Source organism: Tenrec ecaudatus, chromosome 8 (genome assembly GCF_050624435.1).
Source record: "Tenrec ecaudatus isolate mTenEca1 chromosome 8, mTenEca1.hap1, whole genome shotgun sequence".
NCBI classification, from domain to species: domain Eukaryota; kingdom Metazoa; phylum Chordata; class Mammalia; order Afrosoricida; family Tenrecidae; genus Tenrec; species Tenrec ecaudatus.
Genome location: NC_134537.1, coordinates 94,826,638 through 94,845,143, shown reverse-complemented (window position 1 = coordinate 94,845,143; position 18,506 = coordinate 94,826,638). Strand labels below are relative to the sequence as shown.

Genomic DNA, 18,506 nt, shown 5'->3' with positions numbered 1-18,506 from the left:
TGCAGCCATAGTGCTGGGAAATCACTCGTTTTTACGGAGGTTTCAACAGTCGTCCCTCTGGCTCGTCACTGATTTAGGAGCAAGACTGTGTTCTTGGTCTCCCAACCCATCGCAAACGGAAGCCGTCTAGTTTATTCCCCAGAACAGAGTTATCACCCTGTTCTTCTCTGGCATGAATTGCACAGTTGTTCTTTATGCTCCAACAGCATATTGTTTATATCTCTACTCAGCACTTGAGTCATTTTATTTTCTATCATGTTAGTATTTTACATACTGAATGTTGTCACTGAGAAGATGAACCAACTAGAGCGCTCCCCAGTCCTCATTGCCTAGCAGGGGAGGCTTCTGATAAATCCTTATAATACAAAGAAAATAGCATTTGATACCATTTAGAGCTCAGTGGCTTACGTGATGGATTGCTCACTGCAAGGTCCGCAGTTCAAATCCACCAACTGCTCTGCAGGGAAAAAGGGGAAAAAATAGGTTATCTGTCCTCGAAAAGACTTTCAGCCTGGGAGAGCACATGCAGGGTCGCTATTAGGGGATCAACTCGATGACAGTGGTCATCTTCTCATGTAGTCGCTCTGTACACACGAGACCAAGACACAGAGATCCGGTTTCCATTTTGAGAACAACGGAGCAGCCTTTTTGCTTTGGAGGAAGGAAGTCATGAATTTTTAAAGTCAGTGGTGCCCTCAAACAGACTATTTTCGATGAAACTATTAAATGTGTATGGCATGTGCTGGAGGCCGGAGTAACGTGACATTTGTATTGTGTACCACGCAAGGGAGCTTTCTCTTTGGCAGCACATTCTTGGGCGCGATGGGAATTTTTGAAGTTGGCTGCACAGTTCCTGACCCTGCCTCTGGTCTACCTCCTAGTACCAGGACAGCCATTGATTTATATAGATAAGAGAATGTATATTACCACGAAGATTCAATGTACATGCACACAATTAATAAAATATTGCAGGCAGCCTTTGTTGTTGTTAGGTGCCATCAAGTTGGTTGTGACCCTCTGGACGACACAATGAGACAGTGTTGGGCCCTGTGCCAGCCTCATTGGTTCTGTTTGAGCCTATTGCTGCAGCCCTCTGTCCATCCATCTTTGGAGGGCTTTCTTCCCTGGCCTCTGTCCCCAGCTTTACCAAGCAGGATCTGCCTGAGTCGGCAGCGACATAGCCAGTCTATTGGTGGTTTTTATTTTTAGGTCTGCTGATGGTAACAGGGCTTCTTAGTCTTCCCTTCTTGATTTTCATATCTCAGGAACTGAGTGTCTGACATATATCTGGTTTCCGTGGACTTAAGGCGTGAACGGTTTAGATTTAAGAGGGTGAGGGATTGGAGGTATCTGGAGGCTATTGTCACGCCATCGGGCCAATTGAGTTTTTGAAAATGAAAAGGCTAGGGACTTTCACTTAGTAAGTGCACATTGAATAGAATGGGCAGTTTTCTAGATGGTGGACTATCATTGATCTCAGTGACTCGTTTTCAACATTTTGATTGTTCTTTTCAGCAAGGAAGTCTCACTAGTCTCCTTTAAATGTGATTAACAGCTGTCTCCCATATGGAGTACCGCTAGTTTAATGTATATCAAATTATTTCTGTGGGGGTGGGGTGCGGCAAACTTCCCAACCTTAAGAATCCCAACTGGGGAACTTCCAAAATCCAAGGCCTGCCAGTATGCACTTTTCCCATGGATATTCTCCCAGCCAATGTCCTGCACAGCCTGGCTTCCTTTGCTCACTTCTTCCCATAACGAAAGCCCATGAAGCCACATAAACTCTTCCCTAATCCTAGCTCACTCTGCCAAATTATCAAGAGCATACTGGGCATCAGATGACAGGAGAGGGGCCTCAGATTGGGTCATGATTTCTTAGACAGATGTCACAGGAGAAATAATTTCCGAACTGAACAAAACAACATACTATGTTAACTCTCTGTGCCAGCAATCCCTTTCCTGGATCTAGCGTTGATTCCTAGCACATTTTATTGTGATGTATTTGGTACACAGGAAGATCTGCCCAAGAGCGTGTTTTGACACTGTGATTTATTATGAAGACTGAAGCGTTCAGGAGGTTAGGGGAGGGACTGTATTACCAAGTCAGCACTCTGGTGTAGCTACACAACCTATAAGCCCCAGCCCATATGGACTGGCGAAGAACCATACATCCCGACTAGTGCTTGCAGGTCAGGCAATGTTGCATTGTGGACAGGAAGGGTAAGGAGCTATTTCCCCTTTAGTTTTAGAGTTTGAGCTTTGAAGTGGACAAATCCCGGCTTTCCCGCGTTTTAGTGGGGCCAAAGAAAACAAACAAGCAAAAACCCAAACGCCCTGCTACCAAGTTGATGCCGACTCACAGCCACCCTATAGAACAGACTAGAACCATTCCCTTGACTGTCCCAGCGTGTAACTCTTCACTGGAATAGAAAGTTCTGTCTCACTCCTGCGCAAGGGCTGGTGGTTTCAAACTGCTGACCTTGCAGTTAGCAACCCAGTGCATAAGGAAATAATCTGCCACTGGGGGCTTCATAAAACCTTTGAGCCTCATTTTCCTCATTTGTAAGATGGGGACATGAATGCATCTGCCACAGCACTGTTGTGGTGGTCACACGAGCTCACAGGTCACAGAGCTGGCACATCGCTGGTGTGCTGCGGTGCGTCTTACCTTTACTAGTAGGCATGTGTTCGGTGGAGGACATCGCTTTCTTAGCATCGCTGCTGATCACCTTCAGTGATTTCCCATGATGTCTACCCCTCACCCTCCTTGGTCTCTGGGAGGGCGGGCGAGGGTCTTTCCAGCAGATCTACCTTTCTCTCTCTTTCCTTTTCCATTCTTAACTTGAGATGACTTCCTTCGGGGAAAATGATGCTGGGAACTGCTAAGGACAGATACTTCCTAGAGCCTAGGAGCTGAGTTGTAACATGTCCCTTGCTAGGAAAAGAGGAAGGGGCTGAGCCCTTCTGTGGCTCTTAACCTGCAGTTTAGTGTTGCTAGGACCCAAATCTTAGGGGCTAGATGAATGCCGATCACTGTATGGGGGTGAAAAAAACAAATACCAAAGTAAAAATGTTTCTCTTCAAGTAACTTGAGTAACAAGTATAGATCCTATGATTAATGATTGAGTGGAGGTGTGAGCTGACATTCTTTGTGGCTTCATTATGAAAGCAAGTGTGATTTGGGTTGATATTGATTTTTCTTTCCCCTTTTACTTAGATGGCAAAGAATATTTAAAGATATCGATACAGACCATGCCAGTGAGTCAGCCTCCAAAGCTGCCCACTGCATGCTAAAAGACAGACCAGAAAATGTGAGCTTGGAAGCCAAATTATAAACTCATTTCAACTCTTGCCCTCAGGCTCTGAAGCAACATTATTTGTTGTCAAGGATGGAAAACAACTCAGATTTGAGTCCGAGCGATTATTTTACTCTGGCACCGCGCTTTTATGCCAACTGCAATTCCGTGTAGACGTAGATGAATTAGCCAGGCAGGGACGGAAGTGGCTTGTGAGTGCAAAGTCAAGGAGGCAGGGCTGCAGATCCTGTTCTCAGCACAGGGCACTTCCTTGGGGCTGGAGAGAATGGGCAACAGTGGGCCAGCAGCCCATGTAACAGTGTTGCTTGGTACATGAGATAGGATAGGATCGTCCTATAAGCTTCCTAGTCAGTGTTATCTTTGTCGACAACAACACTGATGGCATGGATTACTCCCCAACACAAAGAGAACAAAAATCCTCATCATAGGAGCCAATAAGCCACACCTTGATATACAGAGAAAAGGTTGATGTTGTGAAGGATTGATTTCATTTTACTGGGACCCACAATCAATGCTCCTGGAAGCAGCAGTCAAGAAATCAAAGGAGAACCCTAAAGCTTGAGAACTGCAAATTCCTTTGTTGGAAAACATAGGCATCCCTAAGTCCGTACATGTCAATAGAAGAGTAAACAAATACATTCAATAGAAAGAACAGGGTGGTCTTGCTTAGCATGATGCTGAAGAGTAACTGTGGGGCAAGGGTTCGAATTGGCAAATAAGGATGTGGTGGTGCTGTTAGGGTAAGAGTTGGATTGCTAACTGCAAGAGGAGTGGTTCAAACCCTCCAGTCCCTCCGTGGGCAAAGGACGAGGCTGTCTACTCTTTCTACAAAGGACCACAGCCCCTGAAGGCCGATAGAGAGTCGCCGTGAGTGCAAGCAGCGGTGCATTAACGTGGACATTCAGCCGGATTCAGAAGAGCACGTGGAACAAGGGTCGTCATGGCTGGTGTCAGATGGCTCAGCTCAAGGCAGAGAATACAAAATTAACTGAAGGCATTTGTCTGTGTGGACCGCAATAAACTGTGGATGGTCTTGAGAAAATGGAAATTCGAGAACACTTATTGTGCCCAAGGAGAACTGGTACGTGCATCAAGGGGCTACTGTGTGCACAGAAAAGGGGAGTACTGCATGGTTTAAAATCAGGAAAGCTGTCCGTGAGGGTTGTATCCGCTCACTATACTTGTTCAATCTGTGTGCCCAGCCAATCATCAAAGAAGCTGGAGTATATAAAGAAGGGGTGAGACATCAGGATTGGGGGAAGGCTTATGAACAACTAGCAGATGACACAACCCTGCTTGCTGGAAGTGAGGCAGGCTTGAAGCACTTGCTGATAAAGATCAAAGATTACAGCCTTCAGTCTGGATGACAACTCAGTGTAAGGAAGATCCAAAACCTCACAACTGGACCAATAGGTAGCATCAAGTTAAGTGGAGAAAAGGCGGGGGTTGTCAAGGACTTAGGCTCACTTGGATCCACAATCAGTGCTCATGGAAGCAGCGGTCAAGAGATCAAAACACGTATTGCATGAGGTGAATCTGCTTCACAAGACCTCTTTAGAGTATTGAAGAGCAAGGATGTTTCTTTGAGGACCAAGGTGCACCGGACCCAAGCCATGGTATCCTCCATCACGTTATATGCATCTGAAAGATGGACGTAGCATGAGGAAGACCATAGGAGAATGGATACATTTGAATGGTGGTGCTGGAGAAGAATATTGAAAGTCCCATGGACTGCCAAAAGGACAGACTGATCTGTGTTGGAAGAAGTAAGGCCAGAGTGCTCTAAGTCAGGCCTTAGAGGCAAGGATGGCAAGATTTCTTCTTACATACTTTGGACATGTTGTCAGGAGAGACCAGTCCCTAGAGAAGGACACCGTGCTTAGTGAAGTGGGAGGGCAGCTAAAAAGAGGAAGGTCCTTGATGAGATGGACCGACACAGTGGCTGCGTCAGCGGGCTCAGGCGCAGGAACAGTTGTGAGGATGGCGCGGGGCCACGTAGTGGTTTGTTCTGCTGCGCACAGGGTCACTGTGGTACAGACCAATGGCACCTAATACGGATGAGTCATCACGTTTGGCTTTTTAAAAAAGTCATTATTGTAAAAATTGGGTTCTGGCAAGAAACATTAATGGAAGGGGATATCTTTTGTTGTATTTTTATTTGGTAGCAATTTTCCCTTCTTCTGGTTTTATAATGTTTCCATATGTCTGAAAGTTGAATAAGAGTTCCACAGTACAAAAGCAGTTGGGTCGTGTAAAATTTCTCATAAAAATTAAAGCGATATCTTGCATTGAGTTAATCTGCTGCAGAAGATGTTCTTAAAGTGTTAAAGAACCAAGATGTCCCTTGGGGGTGGATTAAGGTACCCCCGACCTGAGCCATGGCATTATTTATCATTTCACATAGATGTGAAAGCCGCACAGTGTGTAAAGAAAGCCGAAGAATCGATGCCTTTGGGTTACGGTACTGGTGAGGGATATTGAGAGTCCACAGGCTGCTGGAAGAACAAGCAAGTCTGTCTTGGAGGCATTAACGCCAGAATGCTCCTTAGAAGCGAGGATAGCAGTCTTTATCTCACATCCTTGGACAGGATGTCGCCAGAGACCAGTCTGGAAACGGAAAGGGAAATCCTGCTCAGTCAAGTCGAAGGTTTATGAAAAGAAAGCGGGAGACCCTTGGGGAGATGGATTAATACAACGGCTGCAGATGGATTCAAGCAGAGCAAGGACTGTAAGGATGGCCCGCGGCCAGTCAGTGCTCTTGTTCTGAGTCTGAACCCACTCAATGGGATAGCCGTCTTTCTGGATGCACATCTTCAGATCTTTCTCCTACAAAGTCACTGGGTAGGTTGGAACCACTAACCTTTTTGACTGCTGCCAAACACCACCAGGGCACCTCACACATTAAACCCACCTCAAAGTGTGGCAAGGCTTTAGCGCTGTACAATGTAAAAGAGATGCTAAACCTTCGTCGTGATACCTGATAATGCTCCTGGCTTTGTTCATGTCGATGTTTCAGGGAAACCTTCTAACATGCGTGAGCCAAGAAAAGAACATGTGATCGGTGAGCTGTGGTTACTAGAGGCCAGTCCTGGGGCGAGAATGGGGGTCAGCAGTCTGCATGACCCTGGTGTGTTCATTCTGGGTCTCTTTCATTCCAGCATGTGAACTGGGGGAAACATAACAATTACTTCTAATGAATTCACTTTTGCCATTACTTGAATTATGAAACGTAGAATCAAAGTCATACGTCCTTGGGAAAGAGGATTCTGCACGAATGCCTTTAAGATAGCACTGACACTTCTTGACCTGCAAGGGGTAGTTTCTTTCCAGAAAGTTTTTCACCGGCCTTCGATTCCAAAGCATTGCCCCTTTCTTTTCTGCGTTTGTCTTGGTAGATCTGTTTCCTCCCATTAAATTTCCCAAAACAGGGAGAGTGAGGGCCATTGTATGCAATCCCTCACACCCAGGCCATGCCTCCAGGGTAACCTGCTGGGGCACTGAGCTGCTCAGGAAGGGACCCCGGTTGAGTGTTTCCTGCCTTGAGAAATAGCCACGCCCCTCCGCAGAGTATCCTTCTGTGTGCTTGGTGCTACTCTGGTAAAATGCTTAGATGTTTTGGTTCGAACCCACTCAGCTCTCCACTGGAGCACACAAAGAGTGAGGGTCCACTCCAGGACAGACTTCCAGTCTTGGAAACCTTCTGCGGGCAGCTCTTCTCAGTCCCATGGGATCCTTAGGAGTGGGAATCAGCCGGATGCCAGAGCGTTTCTTCTTTTAGAAAGGCTCCTGCTCACCTGGAAGGTAGCCCTCAGCCCCGGGGGGGCGTCTCTCCGTGACCCTCCCTCCCCCGCGGCGCTCCAAGCTGCGGGCCTGAGAGGGCAGCGGCGGGCTGGGCTCCAGCCATCGGGGGCGCGGGGGAGGTGAGCAGATTGAAATGCCCTTCGCTGCCCAGCGACCGGTGTAGCTCATCACACTCGGTGCCCTGTCCCCGCCGCCCTGAGGGGTCCTCGAGAATGCATGGAGGGGTCTCCGAGGATGGAGGGAGGGGTCTCCGAGGATGCGCGGAGGGGTCTCCGAGATGCAGCAGGAAGCCTGGGCTCGCTGGGCTGTGGAGCACTGCGGGGAAGCTCGGGGCTTCTTTCTTTCTCAGTGAAAACGTCTACGAGGCTTTTCCATTTTTGAACATTGCATTTTTAAGTTATTATTATTAACTTTTTTCAAGCGTGGCACTTCCCGAGGGGGGCGGCACCGCACCGCCTGCCCCTAACCTGGAAGCTCCAGGGTGACTGCGCGCTGGAAGCGTGGGAAGCAGACGCCCAGGAGGGGAGGGGAGGGACGGGGCGGGGCGGGCCGCGGCGGAGCCCTTTCTTCCTTGTCCATGGGCTTGCCTTTGGGTCTTTCTCCGTGGAGGTGCTTTCACGGACCCGCCCACCCGGTTCTCCTGATTTGTTTTAAGCCCGGGTTACGTTTTAGCAAGCATTTGACATTATCGTAGAGAAGGGACAAGGACCATCTCGCTTCCTCCGCCCCCTCCTTCCGGTAACTGGTCATCTATATGCTAAGCGACTTACACTTTTTTACCAGCTGGTCACAGCACTCAGGCTGCAGACATGGAAAGTTACCGAAGTAACCGCCCTGTTTTTATTTCATTTGATATTTTAGATTACTTTGCCCCTCAAGGAGAGAAGTCAAGGTGATTCCCCCCAGAGGAACGGCGATGTAGCTTCAGTATAAGCATCCCTTCTCCTAGTCTCAGGTAAGTGAGCCGCGGCATCCTAAATTGTGTCCGACTGCGCCTTTGCCTGGTCTGACTTGTCTCCAACGTGCGGGATATGTTTTAACTGTGTTGGATTTCATTTCGGTCTCGGTACTGTGATTGGGTGCAAATGATCGTTTCAAGATAGGAATGCCTAAAGCAATTACTTTGGGAAACTTTCTCTTCACTTTTAAAGTCCTGAAATCTACATGGCATTTGACTGGGCTTTTTCAGAATTGTTCTGCTCTGCCTGGTGACTTAAAACAATAGTTTGTGGAAAAGCAACATACTTCTTCTTTTCAAAATATATGCAATTAACATAGGGACGTTTGTTCTCTGTGCTGGAAGTTGTGACAGCAATTTTAGCTTTCTAAAATGTTCAGTCTGGAACGGAACGGGTGCCTTATTTTTGTCGATGCTACAAAATTATTATTTAAGTAACATGATTTCAAAAATTGTTGTGCAATTTTCCTATCTTTCTTTTTACTCATCCTTTCTTTGTTGAAACTGATAACATGAGAATACTACCCTAATGGGTGATATGGTTCATTTTATTCTGGCAATAAGTATAAATCTCTGGAACGATTTTTAGTTCTGCTCTTGTCACTAGTAATGTTGAGTTTCTCTGCAAGAAGCTATCATATTACATCTGGAAAGGAGAAGCGTAAAAACAACAAGAAAAAAAATGATAATGCTTTCATTCTAGCCTAAGACAAAAGCTGTGCTACTTAGCCCTATAACGCCTGAATTTTTAATTTCGGGAAAAAATTTTGTTTTTATTCTTTACTTTCTTAGTTATCAATATATATTAGTATATACATTCAATTAAGTGTTATGAAAATGTTGCACTCGGCATTATAGGGTTAGGATAGAGTTACTCCTTTGGTGAGATTTATGTAGGTTTTGGTGAGATTTATGTAGGTCTTTTTGTAATGATGGCAACCGTATAGGTAGGAGAGCGACACAATATATTGTTTCCACTGCATGATGCCAAATAACTTAAAAAGAAAAGAAAGAATATTTCAATAAATATTTCATTTTGTAGCAGAAAAAAAGAACAATTTAAGAACCCAAAATAAGAACTGTAGTGACATCATTAATGTTGACATGCAAAAGTATGAAACAGGAAGTATGAAATGTACATATGATTCCTGGCTTTAGCAGAACAAACTTTTAAAAGTTTTTCTGGAAATGATTCAGCAGACATTAAAGTAAAAATGAAAATAGATACGCTGTCTTCAGCATATATATATCTTCAAGTAACTTCCTCTGCTCCCTCCACTTCCCCTAAGATTTCTTTAGAGTTTTTGATCATGATGGAGTTTCTTTTACATTTATTTTGGTTATGCTGATAAAAAATTTAAAATATAAGCCAAAGCATTTGATTTTGCAATAATGCACGATCTTGTACTAAAATAATGGGGGCATGTGGAATTTACATGGATTGCATTTGAGTTACTAGTAATGGAAAATGAAAACAATCATAGAGAACGCCCAATTTGCAGACTATGAGTAACAGAGGAGGCCTAAAGCCCATTTGCAGGATCCATACATGGATTAAGCCTCCGGGAATCCCCTCTGGCCACAGCCCAGGAATGTGAATATCCTCTCTATCAGAGGGTGTTGTAAAGTCGATCATGGTAGATATAGTTAGATTAAAATGAAATAACTTACCATTTGTTCTCTCCCTCTTGACCCATTTTAAAGTTGTTTCAGCTTTGAATATTTTCTACTTTCTTTTCCATTGAGGGTTTTCCTTGCGTTGGTTTTTGGCTTGCTTGCTTCCTGTTTATGTTTTGTCTGGTTTCTGTATGTGAAATCAAGGAGAGGTAAATCCCTAGAGACAAGTAACTGGATTAATAATGGTGGCATCGTGGTCCGGCTTTGGGCTACTACCTGCCAAGATAGCAGTTAGAAACCACCAGCTGCTCTGTACGAGAAAGACGGGGCTTTCTACTCCTGTAAAGACTTACAGCCTCTGAAGCTCCCAGGGGCAGTTCTGCCCCACTCTCTGTGCAAGGCCGAGAGAAGGGGCTCCATTCCGTCATGAGGCCAGGTGGGTTACAAACAGCAAAGTTTATTTGGTGCCTGGGGGCAGACGGGCTGAGCTATCCCATACCCTTATGTACTGTACAGAAATGAGGAATGGGCTTGACCCCTCTGGAGTGGACCATACAGGCAGAGGTCTTCGTGATCAATCACATAACACCAGGGCATGCATGGTGATCACTGAGTCCATGTAAAGAGAGTTAATTGTTTCAGTCAAATAGTATTATTAGGTTATAAACACTTCATCATAATTATCTACTGTGTCTTAAGCATCTCCTTACTAGCACCTGTTCCACCCACTGCTCCTTCTCAGGGAACTTGCTGCCAACCTTACTTTTTCCTACTGCCCTGTCCCCTGACAAGGCTCACTAGTGTCTATCTCCTGCCTATTCCAGACCTGAAATGTATCCATTTGTACAAGTCCTCTCTCATGTCAAGGACAAAGCTGTACTGCTGGCTTTCAGGCTCCTCTCTAGTCTCCCCTAACCTGTGCTTTTAGATCTGTCCCCATTCCTCCCAGGGAAAGATGAGGCTGTAAAGATTTACAACTTTTCCTGGATGGCTGGGGAGGAAGATGGGACATGGTGGGCTACACCACAAGGACAGCAACTTGAAACTGCCAGCCGCTCCGTAGGAGAAAGATGGGGCTCTCTCAGCGGGCAGCTCTACCCTGTCCTGGAGGGGCGTTATGAGTTGGCATCTACTTGATGGCAGTGGGTTTGGTTTGGTTCAGTTGATTGGATTTCTGTGAGTTGCTGTGTTCTCTGTGGACCTTGCTTTTTAGGCCTGTGCAGTTTGGCAAGCTCATGAAACATGGCTACCGTGACAAGTAATAGAAATGATTCAAGTTGGCTTTTGATTTGTGTGTGTGGGGGTGTGTGTCAGTGAACTAGGTATTATAAATAAATAATAATGTAAAGTTATATAATGTAGTGACTTGGTGAGTTGTCCATATTTGAAAAAACAGAATGAAGCAGAGTGGATTGACTTATTTGGGGGCAGGTTTTTGACTTTTAAAGACGCTCATTTAATGGAATGAGATAGGACACAAGTCTGTAAGCTTGTAATGAGCATCAGCGTTTACCTACGTCCAGGTTTTGATTTAAAGCCCACGCCTTCCGTTCGTTTCCAGCAGAACCAGGCTGCCCCAGCCAGGGCCGGAAGATGCCCAGTGAGCGCTGAATGGGATCCAGGGTGGACCATCTCGGGGGTAGCACAATCCTACTGATTGTTACTTGCTTGGATCATATTTCCTGTCATTCTTATTATGATTTGGGGTTCTGATTATTGGTTTCCCTGTGCAGTGAGTTAGTGCCTGGCGTCCACGCCCCACTGTAGCTCCTCACCTCTGAGTCCTATACGGTGCCTGCAGTGCCGTCTCCTTCCCTTCTCCCTCCTCACTCCAGTTCCTTCTGGGAGACTCGCCTCCTTGAATCCTTTCCCAGCCCCCCAGTCTGCCTGGGGATGGGGCTTTACACACATCTCTCTCACCTCAGTCCTCATCATTCCTTGTGTGTGTGTGCTCAGACCCTCTTTGCCCTCAAACGAGGCACAGTCTACATTTTCAGCATCACACATGCCTGTTAAAATTCATTATCGCAAAAAAAGTTGGGATGATTTTTTTGCATATTAAAACTCTCATCAGAAGCAGATGTCAGTTTTTCTTTCCTCAGACAGGTGATGGCGTACCTGCCTTTCCTTAGCCTCCTTTCTTTGTAACTTTTGTATTTTCTGGAAATGAGGGTTCAGAACCCAGACAGTTAGACTCCAGCAGTTATCTGCCCACCCCCACCTAAAAATTCATCGTCTCAGAAACGTAAGAAGCCGTTCTACTCTATCCGATTCCCCCAAACCCAAACACAATGCCATTGAGACAAGTCTGGTTCACAGTGACCCTACTGGACAGAGGAGAACTCTGCTTTTGGGTTTCTGAGATTTTAAATCTTTACAGGGACCGAGCTACTTGGAACATAGTGTGTTGTGCGTTTGGATTGCTAAATGCAACATCAGCAGTTGGGAATCACCAGCTACTCCACAGGAGAAAGACGAGGCTTTCTACTCCTGTAAAAGCGTTAATGGTGTTGAGAAACACATTTTATGTATCTATTAACTATCCCCCTACCCTTGTGACATACCTATTAAAATCCTTTGGCTATTAAAAATTGGATTGTTAGGATTCTGTTTAGTTATAGGAGTTACTTATATACTCTGAATGCTAAATCCTTACCTAGTAGATGGTTTCCCAACTTTTTCTTCCAGTTTTCTCTTCTCTGAAGTTGTGTCTTTACTTTGTTGTTAAAGTTCTTTGAGGAACAAATGTTTTCATTTAATCTAATTTACATATTTTGTTTTTTTGCTAGTGCTTTTGGAGCTAAGAAACCATTGTCAAAAACTAGGTTCTGAAACAATACTCCTCGGTTATCTTTGAGGAGTTTTATAGTTTTAGTTCTTGCATTTAGATCCTTTGATCCATTTTGAGTTGACCTTTTTGTTTGGTGTATGATCTGAGTTCAACTGCGTTTTTGGGGGGAGTATGGATTTCCAATTTCTCAAGCACCATTTCTTCCTTTTTAAAAAAATATCATTTTATTAGGAGCTCATACAACTCAATCCATACATACATGAATTGTGTAAAGCGCATTTGTATATTCATTGCCCTCATCAGTCTCAAAACATTTGCTCTCCACTTAAGCCCCTGGCATCAACTCCTCATTTTCCCCTCCCCCCATGCTCCCCACTCCCTCATGAACCCTTGATAATTTGTCAATTATTTTGTCATATCTTACACAGTCTGATATATCCCTTCTCCCAGTTTTCTGTTGTCCGTCACCCAAGGAGGAGGTTATATGTAGATCCTTGTAATCCATTCCCCCTTTCCACCCCACCCTCCCGCCACCCTCCCAGTATCACCACTCTCACCACTGGTCCTGAAGGTATCATCTGCCCTGGATTCCCTGTGTTTCCAGTTCCTATCTGTACCAGTGTACATCCTCTGGTCTAGCCAGACTTGTAAGGTAGAATTGAGGAAAGTTATGTTTCATCGTTGCTACATTGCATCATGACTGGCTCATCTCCTCCCCGCGACCCTTCCCTAAAGGTATGTCCAAATGCCTACAGGTGGGTTTTGGGTCTCCACCCCGCCCTCCCTCTCATTCACAATGATATGATTTTTTGTTCTGATGATGCCGGATACCTGATCCCTTTGACACCTCATGGTCACACAGGCCAGTGTGCTTCTTCCATGTGGGCTTTGTTGCTTCTGAGCCAGATGGCCGCTTGTTTACCTTCAAGCCTTTTAAGACTCCATACGCTATATTTTTTGATAGCCAGGCACCATCAGCTTTGCCACATTTGCTTATGCACTCATTTGTCTTCAGCGATCGTATCTGGGAGGTGAGCACACAATGATATGTTTTTTTTGTTCTTTGATGCCTGATAACTGATCCCTTTGGCACCTCGTGAGCATGCAGGCTGGTGAATAGCACCAGTTCTTCAAGAAGCGGTTCTTTTTCCATAGCATGGATTTAGCAGCCTTGTCAAAAATCAGTGTGCTGTAGATTTGTGAGTTTATTTATGAATTCTCAATTCTATTTAATTCTCTGTGTTATCCTAATACCTGCAGCAGATGTCTTTGATTACGGTTGCCTTATACTCTATTTTGAAATCAGGAAGTGTTAGCCCTCCTGTTTTGTTCATCAAGATTTCTGTGCCTGTTAGGCTATTTGGGCCACTTGTAATCCCATATACACGGAAGTAGAGTTTGTTGTCATCTTTACTTTTGGAAAAAGACTAATCAGGATTGCATTCAATCTGTAGATGTCTTAGGGTAGTATTGATACTTTAACAATGTTGTCTTCTAATCCATGTAGGGAAAATATCACTTCCGTAGAGTAGAGCCAATTCATAGTGACCCTATAGCACAGGGTAGAACATCCCCTATGGGTTTTTGAGACTAATTCTTCTGGGAGTAGAAAGCCCTATCTTTCTCCCACAAAGTGGTTGGTGGTTTCGAACTGCTGACCTTGCATTTCACAGCTCTATGCATACCCACTATTCCACTGGAGCTACACAGTAGCCTTTCATTTACTTAGGTCTTTAATCTTTCAGTAGTTTTATAATTTTCATTGTATAATTCGTAAACATCCCTTATAAAATTTATTCTCCGGTATTTCATTCTTTTTGAGGCTATTGCAAATGGAATTATTTTCTTAATTTTTCTTTCAGTTTGCTCATTTTGGGTATATAGAAACCCAACTGATTTTTTATGCATTCACATCATTCTTTGCAACTTTACTGCATTCCTTTATTAGCTCTAAAAGCTTTCTTATGCATTCTTTGGAAATTTTTATATATAGGATCACGCCATCTGCAAGTCATGGTAGCTTTACTAGTTTCACAATTTAGGAACTTTTATTTCTTTTTCTTGCCTAATTACTGTAGCTGTGACCCCCAAAAAGAAATAAGAGCAGACAAGCTCACTGCCATCAATCTGATTCCGACTCACAGCAAGCCTATAGCACACAGTAGGACTGCCCCTTCGGTTTCTGAGGCTGTAAATCTTTAGAGAAACACGAAGTCCCATCTCTCTCCCTTGACGTGACTGCTAGCACAACGTTGAATAGCAGAAGCAAGACCAGGCATCTTTTTAAAAGTAAAAAAAAATCAATAGAATATTCTTAATTATGAGATTTTACCTTCCAATTCAGATAGTTGAAGCCAATTCCCCTGACCTTTTCTTTCACAGGGACTGCCAAGAGATCCTCACGGTGGCTCCTATCTCTTGTTGACGAGCTGTGTGACCTGGGAGAAGTTAATTAATGTCTCTGGTCTTGAGCTACCTCATCTTCTTTCTGCCTTGCCTATTTTCACTTTTAAAGTATGTTATCCATCTGATTTGCTGCTTTATTTCTCCGTTGTGCAGACTTTCTAATCACTTTTGGCTGTATAATTTTTAAAACTCTATTTACGTTGGTAAGATGCTTGGAGTTTACGAATCTTAAACGCCTTAAACAACGGTTAAGTGCTTGGTTACGAACCAGAAGGTTGGCGGTTCCAACTCATCTTGTGACTTTGTGGGAAAAAGACCTGCTGAGCTGCTTCCAGGACCACAGCCTGCAAAACCCTGAGGGGAAGTCAGTTCTTTGTTGTCACAGGAGGTCACTCTGAGCCGGAATCAAGTTGATGATGCCCAGCAACAACGAGCTCTCTTGCCTATGTTTCCAGTTAAATCTGATTCATAGAGACCAACTTATTTTTCTACAGCAAATATAGAAGAAGCTTATTGCTTACCCAGAAATACTAGTATGACACTTAAAATGTACTTTTATGAATAAAAGCAGAAATGTTTCTTCGGTCACAAGCAGAGGGCATGGCACCCTCCAGGGCTTGAGTTGTTTGCTCATGTGGAGTCAGCTACTTCAGGGGGTTTTTTTTGGCCATCAAACTAACAGAACTTTTATGTGGAAACTCAGGACTCTAAAACTGTAAATAACACTTTGGTTCCTGAAGGAGTGAAATTTCAAAACCTTCAGCGGACACTTAAAGAACAGGTCTTTTTACTTAATGGTTCTGACCCACAGTGCAATATCTCTTGTGAAGATTTTAAAATTAAACTTTAATCAGCCTTAGAACATGTTAGTGAGAAGGGAAGGCGCAAATTTAATGTAATTGTGTATAAAAAGTTTAAGTGAGCGTAGGGATGAAAAATTAGTGAGTGCCTGGCTGAAGAAAGGGCTGGCTAAGGAGAGGATTATAACCTAATGGAAACTTCCAGCTCAATTGTTACTCAGATTTTTTTTAACATTACAAACATGATCATACAGTCAAGATCCCAATAAGGAATAAAAGTCATCTCTAATCTCTATTCCCAAACAGGTATCTAATTCAAGTTAGCACTTTGACTTTCTTCCTAAAGTTTCTACTAATTATTGTTTTAGACAGAGTTCTCTAGAGAAACAAAACCAGGACACTTATTTTATATATATATATATATATATATATATACACATATATCTAAAACATGAAGAAATAAACAACTAATTAGTCCACAGAGCAGTACAGAGGGCTCAGTTCAACTCACTTCCATGAGACAGTTAATATAGTGGCAGTCCTTGACTTCACGAGGGCTGCTGGGTGCAAGTTAAGGAAGCAGACATTTGAGTCTTCTGTAGAACAATACAGGCAGTCCGGCCACAGGCAAAAAACACAGCAGGGTAGGTCACCAAGAGTCAGCCAGATTACAGGGTCCAACAGTTCCCAGCTCAAGTGATGTAGACACCAGCAGTGTGGTGAAGTAGGTCTCGAAAGAACCTCAAACTATAGCAACAGGGTCCATGGGTTGAGTGTCCCACAGGTAGTGTAACTCACAAGTTGAGGCAGAGAACTAGCTAAGGCAGCCACATACTGGTCCGATCACCAGAGAGCAAGAGACAGAAAGGCGAGGCTCACCAAGCCATTTATCTCTTTACCTTTCAATTAAACTGCGACCTTATTAATCCCACATGTGTTTATTGGCCAGGTTGGCACAATAAACCTACCTATCACAATTATAAATATTAGTTAATATATTTACTTCCATGTTTTAATTAAAAAAACAAAACAGCTCACTACCATAGAGTCAATCACAACTCTGACTCAGCACAAAAAAAAATTATATCTACTATGTAGTTATCAAAGATTTCACTTTGTACTCATGGTCAGTACTCCTGGAAGTAGCAGTCAAGAAGTCAAAGGATAAAATAGCATTGGGAAACTGCTGCACAAGACATTTAAAGGGCTCAAGGGCCAGATTATCACCTTGAAGAGGGCTGAGCTATACCTGATTCAAGTGACAGTATTTTCAATCAACTCCTGTGCATATGAAATTTGGAAAATGAATAAGAAAGACCAAAGAAGTATGGATGCATTTGAAAGAGGGTGTTGATGAAGAATAACCATGGTCGTGGCCATCCATCAGAAGAACAACAGTCCCGTCTTGAAAGTGGTACAGCCAGAATGCTCCTTAGAAGTGAGGTTGGTAAAAGTTGATCTCACATACTTTGGACACATTATCAGAAGCGATCAGTCCCTGGAAAAGGACATCACACTGAACAAAGTAGAACGCCATCGAAAAAGAGATGTGTTGATGCAGTGGATGCAGCAATGGCTGAAACAGCAAAACAATTCTGAAGATGACACAGGACCAGGCAGTGTTCCTTTTTGTGGTACATGGGGTCTCTATATGGGACCCCTGGTAGTGTCGTCGTTATGTGTTGGGCTGCTAACTGCAAGGTCAGCAGTTCAAAACCACCAGTCCCTCCTTGTGAGAGAGACGGGCCTGTCTACTCCTGTAAAGAGTTACAGTCTTAGAAACCCACAAGGACAGTTCCACCCTGACCTAAAATGTCCCTATGTGTTGGCATGAACTCCTTGGCAATGAGTTTGTTTGTGTGTTTTGAGGGTCTCTATGCGTCAGACCTATGTGATGGCATCTAACAACAACAACAGCAACTAGCAGGCTTTAGATGCATTTTGTGGTTGCTCTGTGCTAATTCCTACTCAGAGACTAATCCCTGGGGAGGGGGAAATGGTAGGTTCTTTGAAAGAGCTAACATTCACTTTAAAGGACTGTTCTTTTTTTTAAAAATTATTTTCTTTAAAAAATTTTATTGGGGGATCATACAACTCTAATCACAATCCATACATACATACATTAATTGTGTCATGCACATTTGTGCATTCATTGCCCTCATCCTTCTCAAAACATTTATCTCCACTTAAGCCCCTGGCATCAGCTCCTCATTTTTCCCCTCCCTTCCTGTTCCCCTCCCCATTAACCCTTGATAATTTATCAACTATTATTATTTTGTCATATCTTACACTGTCCAACATCTCCCTTCACCCACTTTTCTGTTGTCTGTCCCCCAGGGAGGAGGTTATATGTAGATCCTTATAATTGGTTCCCCCTTTCCACCCCACTCTCCCGGTATCTCCACTCATCCCTGGTCCTGAAGGGATCATCCGTCCTAGATTCCTTGTGTTTCCAGTTCCTATCTGTACCAGTGTACATCCTCTGATCTAGCCAGATTTGTAAGGTAGAGTTAGGATCATGATAGTGGGGGAGGGGGAACATTTAGGAACTGGAGGAAAGTTGTATGTTTCATCATTGCTACACTGCACCCTGACTAGTTCGTCTCCTCCTCGCGACCTCCTGTAAGGGGATGTCCAGTTGCCTACAGATGGGCTTTGGGTCCCCAATCTGCATTCCCCCTCATTCACAGTGATTTGATTAAAGGACTCTTCTTTTCTTTGAGATTCTAGGCATTAAACTATAAGATATGCTTTCTTTTAAGGTATAATGATTGTTATTTTAACATATATATTTCTCGGCAAAGCCAAATGCATAT

The 18,506-nt window shown here is 43.9% G+C and overlaps 1 protein-coding gene across 1 annotated transcript in view; it reads left to right on the top strand.

Annotated features, from left to right (window-relative positions):
• Window positions 1-7,692: 7,692 nt before the first annotated feature.
• The window catches only part of CSGALNACT1 (chondroitin sulfate N-acetylgalactosaminyltransferase 1), a 217,006-nt gene continuing 206,192 nt past the window's right edge, over window positions 7,693-18,506 (top strand). The window contains exons 1-2 of the mRNA XM_075556574.1: window positions 7,693-7,856; window positions 7,980-8,073. The gene's annotated coding sequence lies outside the window, so the exon portion shown is untranslated. The remainder of the gene's footprint in view (window positions 7,857-7,979; window positions 8,074-18,506) is intronic.